Source organism: Lissotriton vulgaris, chromosome 10 (genome assembly GCF_964263255.1).
Source record: "Lissotriton vulgaris chromosome 10, aLisVul1.2, whole genome shotgun sequence".
NCBI lineage: Eukaryota > Metazoa > Chordata > Amphibia > Caudata > Salamandridae > Lissotriton > Lissotriton vulgaris.
The window spans coordinates 1,131,243,521-1,131,262,822 of record NC_141698.1 but is presented as its reverse complement, the minus strand read 5'-3'; positions in this window follow the sequence as shown (position 1 = coordinate 1,131,262,822).

Here is a 19,302-nt window from a genome sequence, read left to right as displayed (position 1 = left end):
TCAAAAACTGTCAATGTCAATGTCCTATTTTTAGGATATTTTTCTAACAGGGTGTGTTTAAGAGCTTTGTCCATTGTGTAAACCTATAGATGTGAATTAGTATACAGGTTGCCTGAGGATTTACAATAGTTATTTTTTCCCTGCCTCAGGAACGTCCCGTTAGTGCAGCGGGTTCCCTTTAAATATACAATATCAAACTTATAAACTTTTCAAATTTTAAATATTTATACTATCACATTACTTTCAGGCACAATGAGAGAAAGAGCAAGATGCATAACATCCCAGAAAGGTAAGCAATCGCTAGGTCACATGGGCTTCACAAGTATATTGATGAAAAATGCAATTAGGAAATTTACCAAATATTATTCTAATGCATGCTATGGGAGGGCCACTAAAAAAAGATGATGTTGTAATTAACGTAAGGCAAAACAACCATCCTAAATGTGACAGAAGCAGGGGGTATGTATTGCATGATATAAGAGTAGCAAGCACTAGCTCCCAGAAGCCTAAAATATACACTTCTAAATTCCCTGAACATATCACTGGTCAACTGCCACCTATATCCTCTTTAAAACATTTAACTAAACAAACAAAAATAGTCACCAGCAATACTTGTCCTGCCCCAGAAGATATCAAGTAATAGACATACCTGAATACTTGATAATTATACATAATGAGGAACCCTTCCTGCTATTTGACAATCTAAACAAATATTTTCTACAGCAGATAACTTACTAAAATTAAGCCATTGTCAAACATGGATGACGGTTGGGGCCTTCAAAATGAGTCCCAAACCATTACTCATACATACACCAAACATGGTGAATATCAAAACGCAAATGTCCCTTTTCTATATGCCCTACTACCAAATAAACAAGTATCACTTACTGTGAGAAGTTGGCCCGATATGCAACGTTCGCTATTCTAGCGACCGCTATGTATCGTTCCAACGACCCTTATGGTGTTTGGTTGTAAGTCAACCTATAGACCAGCTATCCTAGTAGCGTGGATACGAGCAGTCTAAGGCTAAAGACTCGAGAGGGCGCGTTAAGCCAGCTGTTTACCACACATGTACCCCTTGAACACCCAGTGAAAGGACACCACACAAGTGTTATGAAAATAAACAGTATATTTATTAAGAATCACAACAGCCCTGTACTCTTTATGAGGACAGGGTACTAAGCACAACCAAATCTCTTTAGCAAATACTTCAAGTGCACGTTTTAAAGACAAGTGTCCGAGGACACGGAAAGGTTAAGGCAAGTCGGAAGCGAGGGACTCGGGACCCTAGAGTAAGGAGGCTATGCAGGCACCGAAATGCCGAGTTACCTAGCCACGAGGGCTGCGGCTGCAAGTCTTACAGGCGTCGGGGTCTTCGCTGACGAGCCAGGAGCCGGAAGAAAAGGAGTTGCTGGCCGGCGACCAGTGGTGTATAGTTCGTAGAGATTGATGAAACCTGAAAGCAGAGGGGACCAAGTTCGTACTACTAGCCAGTAGTCAGAGGGTACCAGGAAGGCACCGGTTGGCCGTCACCTCGACCAGGTGAGTGGGCGACGCTCGGCTCTGCAGTCTCACGGACCAGGAGGCGTTGTCGGCGACCACGGTGGAGGTGCGAGCTGTCCCACGACGGATGTCGCTGTCGGCGTCTTGGGTGGACCAGGAGGGTCCGGGGTGCTTCTCGGAAAGATGGAAGCAAGGGCCAGTCTGGAGCAACCAGACCGGCAGTGTTGATTCTTGGTCGTCGTCACAGAAGGGCACAAGCCAGCGGCAAGTGACCAGACAACGTGCTGAGCAGCGAGCAGAAGGGCCCCACGCAGATCGTGGAGATGCTGGGAGACTGCACTTCGGTGCTGGAGCGGCTCAGGGTCGGGGCTTCTCGGACCCCAGAGCACTCACCAGAGAGTTACCTCGATGGTCGTGCTGGTTTTAAGAGCGTGCAGGTTCTGATGATGGCCGGTCCCTCGAGGTCTCGTCGCACCCACAGATCACAGCTGAGCTGATGACGTGGGTAGAGGTCAGAGGTGCCAGGGAAGCCGGTTCTCGTCGAGCTGGGCCGTCGGATTCCTTGAGGAAGGACTTACAGCAAACCGCAGAGTTCTTAGATGGTGCCCGCTGATGCAGGGTGACTACTCCTTAGCCACAAGGGAGAAATCTTAAGAAGAGTCTTGAAGTCCTTTCGTAGAAAGTATTCTTGATTCAAAGATGATCTAATTTGGAAGGGTCCCCGCTCCGGCCTTTATCCTAAAGAAAGGGGCGGGTATATGACTAGGTCCTGCCCTAAGGGTGGGACCAGGAAGGGGGGTAGTTACACCCCTCTCCCCTGCCGGACTTTCCCCAGGCCAGGGCTGTCGCCCCTGGAACTGGTTCTAACCGGCAGATGCGTAGTGAGCACCGGGGTGCCACTCCGCAGTCACCTTCTCGCAAAAGCCCTACCTACCCAGAATACACAAACCCTGTCTGGGACGGTGCGAACACCGCCCTCGACAGGAAACCCTTTGTCCAAGTGCTCCTCGCTGGAAGGACTCCCAGCAGCAGGAGGTCAGACTTGTGTCTGTGGTGGCAGCATCCATTTTGTGGAGCTGAGGCCTTCGTTAACTTTAACCGGGGTTCACAGTTACGTACATGTCGTGTCCCTCTAGAAGGGCGGAATGCTAACCTCGTCGCCAGAGGTGGTGAGAGGGCAGCATCCCGATTCGTATGACACCTTACTCGACATGTCTTGATAACGCGACACCGAAGTTACCGATATGGTACGCGTTATCATGGAACAGCCATTGGGTCTTGATTCCGCAAGCTGCAACCGGGCTCGGCTCGGGCCAGAGCTTAGTTCACGCGAGCCCATGCACTCTGCCTTCAGGATTGTCAAGGCCTGCCATAGGAGTGACTGATAGGAACTCGGGTGTCCATTGGAGGGTTAGATATAGGGCTACTATATCTACAGCAAAGGGTGATTACACGACTTTGCCCCAGCTGTCATGCAGCCAGTTGTGTCAAATTTAGGAGGCCAGCCAGGGGTGGCATAATACATGCTGCAGCCCCTGACGGCCCTGGGTACACCTACGCCCTGGGTTACAGGGTCTGATAAGGTGGCCCAGTACCAATTGGTAAATGCACCTAGGGTACATCTCGTAATTTAGAAAGAGAACAGCCAGGCTGTGGGTCTGATTGGCAGGCCCACAGCCAGAGAAAGTCGTAAACCAGTGAAACAAAAGCAAAAAATCTGGGTGATCATAGGATTGCAGACCCTACTCTCCTACATGACCCCCCCCCAAACGTCGGAACAACTAACTAACCTTGACCGGGTAAGTCTTCTTGTTCTAAGTGGAAATATCTGGAGAGCCCATCGGCATTGCCATGATCAGTACCAGGTCTATGTTCCACTGTGAAGTCCATCCCCTGTAGGGAAATGGACCACCTAAGCAGTTTGGGGTTTTCACCCTTCATCTGATTTAGCCACAAGAGGGTCTTATGGTCGGTCTGAATCTTGAAGTGAGTGCCAAACAAGTATGGCCTCAGCTTCTTCAGGGCCCAAACCACAGCAAAGGCCTCCCTCTCAATAGCTGACCAATTCTTCTCTCTAGGGGTCAGCCGTCTGCTTATAAAAGCAATGGGCTGGTCTTGACCATCAAAATTCAGTTGAGAAAGAACAGCTCCCACACCCAACTCAGAAGCATCTGTTTGGACAATGAATGGTTTGTAGTAGTCCGAACTCTTGAGGATAGGCGCCGTGCACATGGCCTGCTTTAGGTCATCGAATGCTTTTTGACAGCTCGCTGTCCACTGAACCTTTTTTGGCATTTTCTTACTTGTCAGTTCATTTAATGGTGTCACGATGGACCCATAGTTCCTGACAAACTTCCTGTAGTATCCAGTCAGGCCCAAGAAAGCTCGAACCTGAGTCTGGGTGGTTGGAGGAGCCCAGTCCCTGATTGACTGTATCTTGCTCTCCAGTGGCTGAACCTGACCTCCACCTACAAGGTGGCCCAGGTATACAACCTGTGTCTGCCCTATCTGGCACTTGGTGGCCTTGATAGTGAGACCTGCTGCTTGCAGTGCCTCTAACGTCTTCCGCAGGTGGACCAGGTGATCCTCCCAGGTGGAGCTAAAGACAGCAATATCGTCAAGATACGCCGCACAGAAGTCATCCAGCCCAGTAAGGACATGATTCACCAACCGTTGGAAGGTGGCAGGTGCATTTTTCAGACCAAAGGGCATCACCACGAACTGATAATGCCCACCAGGGGTTGAAAATGCTGTCTTAGGCTTGGCGTTCTCAGCTAACCTGATTTGCCAATACCCAGCTGTCAGGTCAAACGTGCTTAAGTAGTTGGCCGAAGCCAGCCTATCAATAAGCTCGTCTGCCCTTGGTATTGGGTGGGCGTCAGTCTTAGTGACTGCATTGAGACCCCTGTAGTCTACGCAGAACCTCATCTCTCTCTTACCACCCTGGGTGTGAGGTTTCGGCACTAGAACTACGGGACTAGCCCAAGGGCTATCCGAGGGTTCAATGACTCCCAGCTCCAACATTTTCTGCACTTCACTTTTGATGCAGTCTCTGACGTGATCAGGCTGCCTGTAGATTTTACTCTTTACGGGCAAGCTGTCACCAGTGTCGACTTCATGGGTGCACCACTCGGTCTGACTGGGTGTCAGAGAAAACAGATGTCGGAACGACTGAAGAACCTGTTTACAGTCGCTCTGTTGATGGTCGGAGAGGCTGCCGCAAAAGACAACACCATCTACCGAGCCATCGTCAGGATTCTGAGAGAGCAGGTCGGGGAGAGGGTCACTCTCCTCCTCCTGTCCCTCATCTATGGCCATGAGCAAACTCATGTCCTTCCTGTCGACATATGCTTTTAGCCTGTTGACATGAAGCACCCTGTGGGGGCTCCGGGGAGTTCCCAGGTCGACCAGGTAGGTGACCTCTCCCTTTTTCTCCAGGATGGTGTGGGGCCCGGACCATTTGTCCTTGAGTGCTGCTGGGGCCACTGGCTCCAACACCCACACCTTCTGTCCGGGCTGGTAAACAGTCAAGACAGCCTTTTGGTCATGCCAAGCTTTTTGGAGTTCTTGGCTGGCCTTAAGGTTTTCGGATGCCTTCTCCATGTATTCAGCCATCCGCGAGCGGAGGCCGAGCACATAGTCCACTATGTTGGCTGCAGGCTTTTTGAGAGGTCTCTCCCATCCTTCCTTCACCAAACACAGGGGTCCTCTTACAGGATGCCCGTACAAAAGTTCAAAAGGGCTGTAGCCAACCCCCTTCTGTGGGACTTCTCTGTAGGCGAACAAGAGGCAGGGGATCAGGACGTCCCATCTACGCCGAAGCTTTTCCGGTAGTCCATGAATCATCCCTTTTAGGGTCCTGTTGAATCTCTCAACAAGCCCATTGCATTGTGGATGATAGGGTGTAGTGAACTTGTAGTTGACACCACATTCCTTCCACATAGCAGTTAAGTAGCTCGACATAAAGTTTGCACCTCTGTCGGAGACGACCTCCTTAGGGAAGCCCACTCTGGAGAATACTCCAACTAGGGCTCTTGCCACAACAGGTGCTGTAGTGGTCCTAAGGGGAATAGCTTCAGGATACCTGGTGGCATGATCCACTACCACCAGTATAAACTTGTGCCCTGATCCTGTCGGTGGTTCCATGGGACCGACGATGTCGATCCCCACCCGTTCAAAGGGCACCCCCACCACAGGCATTGGTATAAGGGGGGCCTTTGTCGTGCCACCTGACTTACCACTGGCTTGGCAAGTGACACAGGAGCGGCAAAACTCCTTGGTATCTTCGTTCATGTGAGGCCAGTGAAAGTGCGAGACAAGCCTGTCCCACGTTTTCGTCTGGCCTAAGTGACCTGCTAAGGGAATCTCGTGGGCCAAGGTAAGTAGGAAACCACGCTGAGACAAGGGGACGACCAGCCTCCTGGTCATGCCAGGCTTGGGGTCTCTTGCCTCAGTGTACAGGAGTCCATCTTCCCAGTATACCTTGTGGGTACCTGTGGCGTTCCCAGCAGCCTCAGCAGCAGCCTGCTGTCTGAGGGGTTCAAGAGAAGGGCAGTCTAATTGGTCCTTCCCCAGATCTTCCCTTGAGGGTCCCCCTGAGCCCAAGAATTCAACTTGATCAAGTTCGAACTCTCTCGGCTCAGTTTCCCTCAATTCCTGTAGGTCAGCCTCCTCTGAGACTTGATCCTCGACCTGGGGCAAGGGGGAAGGCGCAGCCTTAACCCTACTGCTCTTTTTCTTGGGGGGTGTCTGGTCCGTTGTTCCAGGATCCAGCACCTGTTCAGTGGGGCATTTCCTGACCTGTGACCTAGTCACAGCGAACACATGTGCTGGCAAACCTAACATTTCCATGTGAGTCCGGTGCTCCACTTCTGACCATTGTGACGACTCCAAATCATTGCCCAACAAACAATCCACTGGGAGGTCTGGACTAACTACAACCTTCTTTTGGCCAGTTACCCCTCCCCAGGAGAAAGCTACAATTGCCATACTGTGATTGGTAGTGACATTGCTTGCATTGGTCACCAGGAATTCTGTACCTGGCATGATCTGTCCAGGGTCCACAAAGTTAGGCGTCACCATGGTGACGCTGGCACAAGTGTCCCTATAGGCCTGAGCCATCTTTCCATTTATGAAAGGCGTCTGTCTGTATTTGCCCAAAGTATTGGGGCTTACGTCAGGGGACACGTCTACGTCCCCTGTACTGACAAGGACAGCCTGAGTGAGTGTGCCAACTAAGTTGTCACGCCCCTCAGAACCCAGGGTTAACCCTATTAAACCCTTGGGAGGCGCACTACCACTGCTGACTGTACTAGGGGGCACAGGTGCCTTAGGGGCTGCAGTGGCAGGAGTCTGCCCTCCTCCTTTCTTGGTGCACTCACTAAACCAGTGAGACTTACTTTTACAGTACTGGCACCATCGTTTGGATTGGCCTTCTTTCTTCTTTTGGGGAGCCTGACCCCCACCCTCTTTGGGTTGTTGGGGACCTGTCGAAGACTTCTGGTCATTTTGTTCCCCCTTAGAATCTTTACCCTTCTGGTCTGCTTTCTTCTGACCACCTTGATTCTGGCCCTGGTTCTGTTTAACTCTCGTACGAACCCATTTGTCTGCCTTCTGCCCCAATTCTTGAGGAGAGGTCAGATCCGAGTCGACAAGATGCTGATGCAACAACTGGTTCTGACAATTGTTTAAAATTTGTTCTCTCATCATCAAATTATACAATCCTTTGTAATCAGTAACCTTACTGCCCAGCAACCAGCCCTCAAAAGCCTTAGTGGCACAATCGACAAAATCAGACCAATCTTGAGACTGCGTTTTCTGGGTATCCCTGAACAGCACCCTGTACTGCTCAGTGGTTAGGCCGAACCCTTCAACGAGTGTATTCTTCAAGACTTGGTAATTGTTGGCGTCCTCTACCCTTGTGGTGAGGAGCTTGTCTCTTCCTTTACCTTCAAAGGAGAGCCACAAGATAGCTGCCCACTGACTCTGGGGAACGCCTTGCACAGTGCAGGCCCTCTCCAAAGCAGTAATCCATTTGTGGATGTCGTCCCCTTGTTTAAAGGGGGGCACTATCTTCCCAAGGTGTTTCGTGTCGAAACTCTTTTCCCTATTACTAGGTACATTGCTGCCACCAGTGGGGACTGCCCCACTTAACTGTTGCTCTCTAGCGAAAGCAAGCTTTTCCTTGGCCAGGGCAAGTTCTTCCCTTTCGATCCGCAGATTAGCTGCCCTTTCCTTCGCTTCGTACACTCTCCTCTGAGGGGACGTCATCCCTCTTTGAGAAGAGTTGTGAGAGCCGTTGGTATGAAGGGATCTGCCAGAGCCTTTTGATAGAGATCTGGCTCGTCCATTCCCCATGTTAAGCTGACCTGATAGTGGCCCCAGGGGTCCCCCAGTACCGCTATCATGTTTGCTTAAGTTGGACCTGCTTAGTCTGACGACTTCTACCTGTCCCTTATCTGCCTCGTCCCCAGAGAGATCCTCATCCTCATCCTCCTCCACATCCTCGTTCTCGGTTGCGAGATGAATGAGGTCAGGATCGTCTCGGGTTCCCTCGAGGGGAGGCATGTCTCCTTCTGGATTAGAAGAGCTACGAAGTTTCTCAGCTCTCCTGGCATCATAAGTCTCCAAGAGACCAATCAGAAAGGACGTTGTGGGGTTAGACCCCTGCTGAATCTTCCGGGAGTGACACAATCGTCTTAACTCCTTGAAGCTCAGCACAGTATATCCTGAAGGGATGACCTGTGGAGGGTCAACTGACACAAGGGGAGACTCAGAGTTTCCTCCTTGGCCCGACATACTGTTTCTAGTGTGGTGTAAGTGATGCACCTACCTACACTATGTGTTTTCCTACTTTTCCCTTGCTAAGAGTTGTAGCCAAGGTGTGCTAAGCCTTGAGGAGCTACAACAGCTGGTTCAGTAGAACTCAGAGTATTCTAAGCTTTTAGTTATATGTACTAACAGTACTTGTGCGATCTTTCAACAAGATATTCTTAGGATACGTGTAGTAAAACAACAGCAAGCTCAAATCCCACCGCTGCCACCAATGTGAGAAGTTGGCCCGATATGCAACGTTCGCTATTCTAGCGACCGCTATGTATCGTTCCAACGACCCTTATGGTGTTTGGTTGTAAGTCAACCTATAGACCAGCTATCCTAGTAGCGTGGATACGAGCAGTCTAAGGCTAAAGACTCGAGAGGGCGCGTTAAGCCAGCTGTTTACCACACATGTACCCCTTGAACACCCAGTGAAAGGACACCACACAAGTGTTATGAAAATAAACAGTATATTTATTAAGAATCACAACAGCCCTGTACTCTTTATGAGGACAGGGTACTAAGCACAACCAAATCTCTTTAGCAAATACTTCAAGTGCACGTTTTAAAGACAAGTGTCCGAGGACACGGAAAGGTTAAGGCAAGTCGGAAGCGAGGGACTCGGGACCCTAGAGTAAGGAGGCTATGCAGGCACCGAAATGCCGAGTTACCTAGCCACGAGGGCTGCGGCTGCAAGTCTTACAGGCGTCGGGGTCTTCGCTGACGAGCCAGGAGCCGGAAGAAAAGGAGTTGCTGGCCGGCGACCAGTGGTGTATAGTTCGTAGAGATTGATGAAACCTGAAAGCAGAGGGGACCAAGTTCGTACTACTAGCCAGTAGTCAGAGGGTACCAGGAAGGCACCGGTTGGCCGTCACCTCGACCAGGTGAGTGGGCGACGCTCGGCTCTGCAGTCTCACGGACCAGGAGGCGTTGTCGGCGACCACGGTGGAGGTGCGAGCTGTCCCACGACGGATGTCGCTGTCGGCGTCTTGGGTGGACCAGGAGGGTCCGGGGTGCTTCTCGGAAAGATGGAAGCAAGGGCCAGTCTGGAGCAACCAGACCGGCAGTGTTGATTCTTGGTCGTCGTCACAGAAGGGCACAAGCCAGCGGCAAGTGACCAGACAACGTGCTGAGCAGCGAGCAGAAGGGCCCCACGCAGATCGTGGAGATGCTGGGAGACTGCACTTCGGTGCTGGAGCGGCTCAGGGTCGGGGCTTCTCGGACCCCAGAGCACTCACCAGAGAGTTACCTCGATGGTCGTGCTGGTTTTAAGAGCGTGCAGGTTCTGATGATGGCCGGTCCCTCGAGGTCTCGTCGCACCCACAGATCACAGCTGAGCTGATGACGTGGGTAGAGGTCAGAGGTGCCAGGGAAGCCGGTTCTCGTCGAGCTGGGCCGTCGGATTCCTTGAGGAAGGACTTACAGCAAACCGCAGAGTTCTTAGATGGTGCCCGCTGATGCAGGGTGACTACTCCTTAGCCACAAGGGAGAAATCTTAAGAAGAGTCTTGAAGTCCTTTCGTAGAAAGTATTCTTGATTCAAAGATGATCTAATTTGGAAGGGTCCCCGCTCCGGCCTTTATCCTAAAGAAAGGGGCGGGTATATGACTAGGTCCTGCCCTAAGGGTGGGACCAGGAAGGGGGGTAGTTACACCCCTCTCCCCTGCCGGACTTTCCCCAGGCCAGGGCTGTCGCCCCTGGAACTGGTTCTAACCGGCAGATGCGTAGTGAGCACCGGGGTGCCACTCCGCAGTCACCTTCTCGCAAAAGCCCTACCTACCCAGAATACACAAACCCTGTCTGGGACGGTGCGAACACCGCCCTCGACAGGAAACCCTTTGTCCAAGTGCTCCTCGCTGGAAGGACTCCCAGCAGCAGGAGGTCAGACTTGTGTCTGTGGTGGCAGCATCCATTTTGTGGAGCTGAGGCCTTCGTTAACTTTAACCGGGGTTCACAGTTACGTACATGTCGTGTCCCTCTAGAAGGGCGGAATGCTAACCTCGTCGCCAGAGGTGGTGAGAGGGCAGCATCCCGATTCGTATGACACCTTACTCGACATGTCTTGATAACGCGACACCGAAGTTACCGATATGGTACGCGTTATCATGGAACAGCCATTGGGTCTTGATTCCGCAAGCTGCAACCGGGCTCGGCTCGGGCCAGAGCTTAGTTCACGCGAGCCCATGCACTCTGCCTTCAGGATTGTCAAGGCCTGCCATAGGAGTGACTGATAGGAACTCGGGTGTCCATTGGAGGGTTAGATATAGGGCTACTATATCTACAGCAAAGGGTGATTACACGACTTTGCCCCAGCTGTCATGCAGCCAGTTGTGTCAAATTTAGGAGGCCAGCCAGGGGTGGCATAATACATGCTGCAGCCCCTGACGGCCCTGGGTACACCTACGCCCTGGGTTACAGGGTCTGATAAGGTGGCCCAGTACCAATTGGTAAATGCACCTAGGGTACATCTCGTAATTTAGAAAGAGAACAGCCAGGCTGTGGGTCTGATTGGCAGGCCCACAGCCAGAGAAAGTCGTAAACCAGTGAAACAAAAGCAAAAAATCTGGGTGATCATAGGATTGCAGACCCTACTCTCCTACACTTACTACGAACTCATCAATCACATTAAACATAAACAAATAACTACTACCCACAAAAAGTAATCATAGACTTTGAACAAGTCATAATTCTATTTTTTTTTTAAATAACGCCCTCAACGCCAAACAAGGATGTTACTTTTGTTTTAATCAAAGCATATGGAGAAACCTCCAACAATCTGCACTAAGGGCCCAATCACGAGGTTGACTTTCCAACTGTACAGACATTGTGGTGGTCGGGAGTGTGCCACAAAGCCAGCGGCATCCTATCCGCTGTATTATAAGAACACCATCGGGCTGGCGGTGTTGTGTTGGCGGTGCTATAGCAGGAGAATGCTTCAGCACATAGAGAGCCTGTAGCTTATGCCACTTATACCATGCATCATCTTGTGCATGGCAAACAGTGCACACACGAAAGGGCAAGCAGAGAAGGGCACAGCATGTGCCCCAGTGTACCGCCCCATGGGCTAAAATGCCCTCAGGTCCTATTTGAGGCCCCTTTTGCAGCCTTTCTGACAATCTTTTCACGGCGGGAACCCCGCCATGAAAAGCTATTCAGAAAGGCAGGTCACAATCTGCACAGCAGTGTTGACATCAGCACCGCCAACGCAGACCAACACTTTCTCCAACTCCACCACATCGGGATCCAGGATCCTGGCTGTACCTGCGGACTTGTGTGGGGGTGGTGGTGGTATCACTGCCAAACTCGTAATAGAGCAGTTGGACCACCGAGGTTGCAGCTGTCGGGCAATCTTGGGACTGTCGTACTCACAATAAAGTCTTAAGTGTAGAATATGCTGCAAACACTCAATTTGCCTATGTAATTAAAAACATGAAAGCACTAGCCTAAGTCCTTATTACTGAGGTAGTTAACCACTACTACTCACTAATAGAAAGCATCTTTCACCCCAAAAAATGAGTACAAACTAAGCTCTGTGATAGATTATTATTTTAATTTTTATTTTTGGTGCAAAACAAAGATAGTATTTACATCTTCATCCATCGCGTTTTCATACATTAATTACTAGGTGAACGAGGTAGTACAATGTACAGAAATGATGAAACTTATACCATCCACGTTAGTGTTAAAGCATTTCAGGCCTTATCGGCGACGTGATGAATAGGGATATACATGTGTCGTGGAAATACAGTTTGCAATTTTGTGTTTTGTTGGCTACTATTCGTCTGAGTCTTGCCTTTTTTTTTCCTTGCAACAAACATAAAACAGTAAAAACAGCACACTTAGTCCGGCACGTACTTGAAGTAGTAGCTTTCGGCACTCGTAGCGCAGTCCATCTGTAAAGAGAGCAAGTAATCGTATCAAAGCCCCCTAATTCCCACCTCCTCCCTCACCACCTCCCGAAAGTAGGTCCCACCCAGTTCCGTTGCACACACCCCACATACATATGTACTCCCAATCAATGCTCCTCGTCACTCTCCGATTCTTCGAGGTCATCCTCTTCTAGTGGTTCACAGATATCCCCTCTATATGAGTTCCAGGGTTGCCACACCCCATTCCATTTACGTGGATTACCTCTCAGTTTGTACACCGCCCTTTCAGTCAGCATAAGCATGTCCATGTTGCGGAGCCATTGGGATAGTGTGGGGAGATCAGCCGACCCCCACCTCTGAGCTATGTCCTGTTTCGCTGTTACCATCCCCACTGTGACCCAGGTCCTTGCATAAAAGGTGAGGTCAGTCGGCTCCCAGATATTCAGCAGGCAGAGCCGTGAGTCTAGAGTGAGGGTGGTGTGAAGTGCCTGAGCCATTGTGCGCACTACCCGTTGCCAGTAACCGACAATCAGTGGACATTCCCACACCGTGTGTATGAAAGTCCCTTCTGCTCCGCAGCCCCTAAGACAGTACGGATGATCAGCCCTGTGCAGTTTATGAAGCATCGTGCGGGTGTAGTAGATTCTGTGTAGAATTTTTAGCTGCACTAGGCGAAATTTGGAAGATATGCCTGCTTCACGTGGGGATGCCATGGCTGCGTTCCAATCAGTTTCGTCCAGGTCACCCACTTCCACCATCCATTTGTCTTTTAGTTTCCCCAGTGGATCAGGCATATTGTTAACCAACTTGCGGTATGTTAGCGATGTCGCCCCTTCTTGCATGTAGTCAGTAAGTAGACGGTCCTCCAGAGGGGAGGATTCGGGCGGGGATGTGTCGGGCGGGATCGCGGCTTGCAGTGCGTGTCGGACCTGGATGTATCTGTAGAGCTCTGTGTTCCCCAACTCGTATTGTTCTTGCAGAGTGGCGAAGGAGATCACTCCTTCCCTCGTCCACATGTCCCCCACCTTGGAGATGCCGATGTTGTCCCACTGTGTAAAGCCCTTAGAGCGCCGCAAATGGCCCAACGCCTTCGCGTCCCATAGGGGCGTTAGTTTCGTAATGATGCCATCCCACTTCAACTTTGCCTGTGCCTTGTACCATATGCGAACTGTATGTTTCGTAGGCCCATTGAGTTTTGCCGCCACTCCACGGTGGTACAATGGGGCCAGTAAACTGTTCGCACCCAATTGTGCCCTGTCTGCCTTGAAGGCTGGGTCGTCCTGTGGGGCATGCATCCATTGGTTAAGGATTTTGAGCTGAGCCGCCCAGTAGTACAGCTGTACGTTGGGGAGTGCGATTCCCCCGTCGTACCACCCCCTGTTTAATTTGGCGTGGGAGATGCGGGCTGGCTGGTTGCCCCATAACAGGCCCGAGATCTGTGCCGTTATTTTCTGGAGGAAGCTATCTGGCACCAAATACGGGGCGTTTTCCAGCACATATAAGAAACGTGGCAGAGCCATCATTTTAAATAGCGCTGCCCGGCCAAGTAGTGTTAGGGGGAGGTCCTTCCAATGGCGCACGTCCCCTCGGAGCTGGGCCAAGGGAGGTTGTAAGTTCAATCGTGCGAAGTCCGCCTCTTCCCGGGTGATATGAATCCCCAGGTATTTGAACGACGTATGCGCCAGTTCTAGTGGACAGGAGTCCGGGAGAGGCGGAAGCGGCCCCCGCAGTTCAAAAATGATGGATTTGGCCCAGTTAATGGTGTAGCCCGAGATTCGCCCATGAGCTGTACAGAGAGCCAGGAGGTTAGGGAGACTCTCTTCCAGGTCCGTAAGGTAGATCAGCATGTCATCTGCGTAAAGGGATACTCTGTCCTCCCATAACGGGGTCCATTGTATTCCTTTCAGGAGTTGGGTGGTACGTATCGTAACCGCCAGCGGTTCTAAAATTAATGCGAAGAGCAGGGGTGAAAGCGGGCAGCCCTGTCGTGTACCTCTGCCTAGGGAGAAGGTCCTTGAAATGTGGCCATTGGCCGTCACCTTCGCTACGGGGTCTGTGTACAGCATGCGTATCCACGAAAGGAATACCGGGCCAAAACCCATACGTGCAAGCACTGCAAAAAGATAGCTCCATTCCACCATGTCGAACGCCATCTTGGCGTCCAAGGAGAGGATGGCAGCCGGTTCCTGCAGTAGTGGAACTCGCGCCAGTACTCCATGTACCCTGCGGAGATTCAAAGCAGTGCTACGATGTGGCATGAATCCGGATTGGTCCGGGTGGATCAGGTGGGACAGACTCGGTAAGATCCTGTTCGCCAACACCTTAGCAATAATTTTGGCCTCCGGGTTCAAAAGGGAGATCGGTCTATACGACGAGCATTCGTTGGGGGGCTTACCTGGTTTCGGTATCGCCACAATAGTTGCCATCCGTTGATCTGGCGGCAGTGTACCCTGCATTCTAGATTCCTCGTACATGTTGAGTAGGGGTGTGCTTAGGGATTCGGCCATGATTTTGAACCATTCAATGGGGATCCCGTTGGGGCCCAACGCCTTGCCCGGATGGAGGGTGCCTATAGCCAGCTGAATCTCCTCCACCGTAAGAGGCGCGTCTATGTCCTTGGACATCTCTGGTGTCAATTCTGGCAAGGGAACGTGCGCGAGGGCAGTCTGGACCTCTCCCTCCCCCACCGCTATCTCTGGGTTGTAGACTGTGGTGAAATAATCGGCGAGGACTTCCACTATCTCGTCGGGGCGGGTGTGGTTGTTGCTCTGTGAGTCCGTGAGTTGTAGGATATTCTTCCCCCCCCCCCCTGTCTCTTGTCCAACCACGCCAGCAGTTTACTGGCCTTGTCCCCAATGTCATATACCCTGTGCTGTGTAGCCGCAATGTCCGTCATCGTGATCTTGCGCATGTGGTCTGTAAGGCGGTGCTGGTGGACCTGGAGGTCATGGAGCGTGCCGTCTGAGGGGTTAGCCATATGGGCTGCGTTGGCCCTCTCGAGGCCTAAATCTATATCTAGGGCCTCTTGCCTGTGCGCCCTTTTGTGATTCGCGATCACAGCTATGGCCTGACCCCTGAACACTGTCTTGTACGCCTCCCACAATATAGAGGAGGAGTCCACCGAAGACTGGTTTTCCTCGAAATATAGCCGTGTTGCCCTCTTCAGGTCCTTATTATTCCGAGGCACTTTGAGATAGCCGGGGAAAATCGGGAATAGTCTGTGTCGTGTCATGGTCGTAGTGGTGAGTGTCAAAGTGAGTGGCGAGTGATCGGAGACCCCCCGTGGCTGTACATCCGTTTCCGCTACTGTGAGGTGACCATTGATCAAAGCAAAAAAGTAGTCTATCCTAGACAGACTATTGTGCGTGGCCGAGTAGTATGTGTATTGTTGCTGAGTAGGGTGTAGAGCGCGCCATATGTCCACCAACCCCTGTGCATTCAGGAATGTCTGGAGCCTGTTGGGCCCTTCTGCGTGCATACGAGGGGGAAAACGGTCCACGGTGTTTGTAAGTGTCATGTTGAAGTCCCCACCTATGAGCAGTTCCCCATCAGGGAGGGTCAGCAAGAATTTGCCCAGATCCGGCAAGGCCTCAGAGTGTAGGGCTGGTGGTATGTAGACAGAGACTATGTTGAAAAGCCTCCCCTCCCACTGGCCATGAACCGCCGCGAATCTGCCATGGTCATCCGTTGCAGTAGATTTAACAATAAATTTGGATGATTTCTTCTGCAGGATACCAGTGCCACGGGACCCCGAAGTGAACTCGGCATACACTATCATATGGTAGCCTCTCCTATCCAGGGCCTTCGTGGCCGCTCCCGACAAGTGTGTCTCCTGTAGGAGAATGAGAGCCGGCCCCCGTCTCCTTATCCCCTGCAACACCAGCCCTCGCTTAATCTTATCCCCTAGGCCCCTCACGTTCCAGGACATGACAATTAGCGAGTTCTTCGTGGTTGGACTATCCGTTGCAGCCATAGTGATACTCCCAATCAGACCTCCCTGTGCCCCGAGTGGACCAGAAGGTCTCAGTCACAGAGACATGCCTAGATACAAAAGTGTGCATATAACATAAACTTGTAGGACCAAGAAGTCCCATAAAGTAAGCTTACCCAACTCCCCCCCCCCTCCCTGCCCCCCTGCTACACGGACTCAAAACTGCCCGCCCCCCCAACTTAGCAGAGTGCATACCCCATCCCCCAAACAGTGTACTTGCGCGTTGGGGTGAGGGACTCTCCGCAGCCGGCAGTCTCTCATTCATACCCCCGGAGGCCCTTCACCCAGTGTCCAATGGCGGGAAGCGCTTCGCAGCTTAAGAGTCTCAACACAAAAGCGAAAATGAATTGTTCCCAAGTGGTCATTGTTCCTCAACCTCTTCCCTGCCGCCTTCAGCTCCCAAAGAGTCACTGTTGTCCGGTCCCCCTCCCGAGGCCTGTGAGTCTCGGCGATGGCCTTCAGCCCCATCTTTTCTAGAGCGATTTGTCCGTCTGTGGTTCTGACCCGGTCTCCATCCCTCGAGCCACTCTTGCACGTTTTCCGGGCTGTCGAAGAACCAGGTCTTGTTCTCCGCTACCACCCGTAGTCTTGCGGGGAATAGCATTGAGTACGGCAGTTCTCTGGACCTCAGTTCCTTTTTCACGTCGAAAAATGTTCGTCGCCGACGGGCGACTTCCGCAGTGTAGTCGGGGAAGATGGCAACGGTGGCGTTCTGGATCTTGAGGGGAGGGGAGGACCTGGCTGCCTGCAGGATTGCGTCCCGGTCACGGAAGTTAAACAAGCGTGCCACTATGGGTCGCGGGGTAGCCCCCGGTTTCGGTTGGCCACCCGGGACTCGATGGGCCCTTTCCACCGAAAAGAAGTTGGACAGTCCCTTCAGCTTTAGTTCGTTAGTTATCAGGTTCTCTACGAAGAGATCCATCGCTTTCACGCCTTCGGATTCCGGTACCCCTATAATGCGGATGTTATTGTGCCTAGAACGCCCCTCCTGCTCATCCAGCTTCTCCCGGAGCATTCTATTGTCCTGCGCCATCTTTCCCATTTCACGTTGGAGTTCTGCGACGTCTTCCACCAGTGATTTCGTGATCACCTCCATGCTCTTGACCTTCTCCGACATTTTGTGGAGGTCCGCTCTAAGTAGGGTGACGTCCGTGGAGATTCCGCCAACGGTTGTTTGCAGCTGGGCCAGTGCGACCATGACGTCGTCCAGTGTGGCCTTTTTCCCCCCTGGGGAGTCGGTCGCCTTGCCATTCTGTTCCTTCCCTGCCGGGGAACCGGTGGGTTTGTCGGAGGTAAATCGGTCTATACGAGTCTGTGTGACGCCTCCCTTAGGGCCTTTCCCCGCCATGCCGCCGAGCGTCGTGCTCCTCGTGCCCCTACGCGCCAGAATGTGAGGATCGGTGTGGACCTCCTGGCCAATCCGGTTCAGCAATGATCAGGTCTAGCGTGTTTCTCCAGGGTGCGAGGTGCTCCGTTTGTCGCCGAGTATGTAGCGACTGTTCAGGTCAAAAGATGGCGGGCGCCCACTCCGTTGTCGACACCCAGGCTCTCGGCACTGTTGGTGACGACCTTCGAAACTTTCAGGACTCCGGCGGCCCCTCCTTCAAGCACCGCTTCCTCGATCCGTGTGGGCCGCCGTCTCCGACTCCCCGAGGTGCAGTCGATCTGTTGAGTCCACCGCCACACGGGCGCTTCCGGTCCAAGTTCTCCGGGCAGGATGCACTTCCGGCGGGGTGAACATCCAGGGAAGGTCCCGGCTCTGGAGGTGTGAGCAGGCCGGTCCGAGGCTTCGACGTATCTCTGGCTGCGTATGTCGGATTTTATTGCTGCTTGTCGCTGCTCACTCCGCCCGGTCCTGGGATCCGGTACCTTCCTTTGGGGCTTGCAATTGTGACGGATTTTGTGTCGGATCGACGAAGAGGCCGCTTCAGCCGCGGAGCTCGTCCCTTATGCTGCCGCCATGATCGGCTGCTAGCCACGCCCCCGTGATAGATTATTTTGAAAATACCTGGGTCGGCACACTGCATTGCTCAGGACACAGACACCAACTGAATTCCATATACCTTGGTGGAATTTCTATGACAGCTCCTTGGCCAAAACATACAACTCAGTGGAAGGATGGCACAATGCCTTCTAATCCACACATGGCATAACCCAACCTACGCTCTATACATTTATAGAAGCATTACAAAAAAGAGCAAAGTGGGAAACAATTACGAAGGGAGCAATCTGTTAGCCAAATTGCACCTAAACGTAGCAAACAAAATGAAAATTAAATACAAATCTAAACTTCACCAACCAGAAAGCACAAAGAATAAAGTCAATACGTTATGTATAAAATTTACAACACATATCGAAGTAACAATTACATAAATCATAAAATAGAACATTTCCCACCCAAAACAAATAAATTAAATATGATTTACTATCCTGTATGTATACACATTGTCAAAAAGTTTAAAACACCAAAAATAAAAAAATATTTAGTAAATAGGCCAAAAAAAATTAAAAATAAAATCAATACATTAGATCTCTTTTGAAGCATTCGAAAGTATATAAGAACCATAATAAACCTCAAAACATTGTTTAAAAACAAAATCCTACTGGAAACCCCCAAAATACCAGAAATCAAGGTTTAACTATTTGAAACCAAAAGGGATTCCCTTTAAAAAATGCGATAACTCTAATTGCTCATAGGACATGTTTGCAGGGAAAAGCCTGCAAAGTAAAATAGAAAATTCACCCTAAAAAAATTACATTCCCAAAAGTACATGTACATTACATTTAGTCATCAAAAAGAAAATAGCACATCACATGTACCATAACATATCAATACATTAATAAAACAGTGTAGAAAAACTCAAACTTACACACTAGTGAAAAAACATTATAATTACTGCAACTAAGGGGCCGATTCCGATTCGATAAAATGCCCTCCGAATAGTCGTACGAATCTTTTTTCCCGTACGAATCGTATGCAGAACCGTACCCATACGTACGATGTGTACCCAAAGCAGTTCTCCGTACGAATCGTACCGAAGACCGTACAACTCACTAATCCGTACGAATCGCATTGAGAATGCGCAGTACGCGACGTCCGTTTGGATCGAAGCTGCATTTTCCG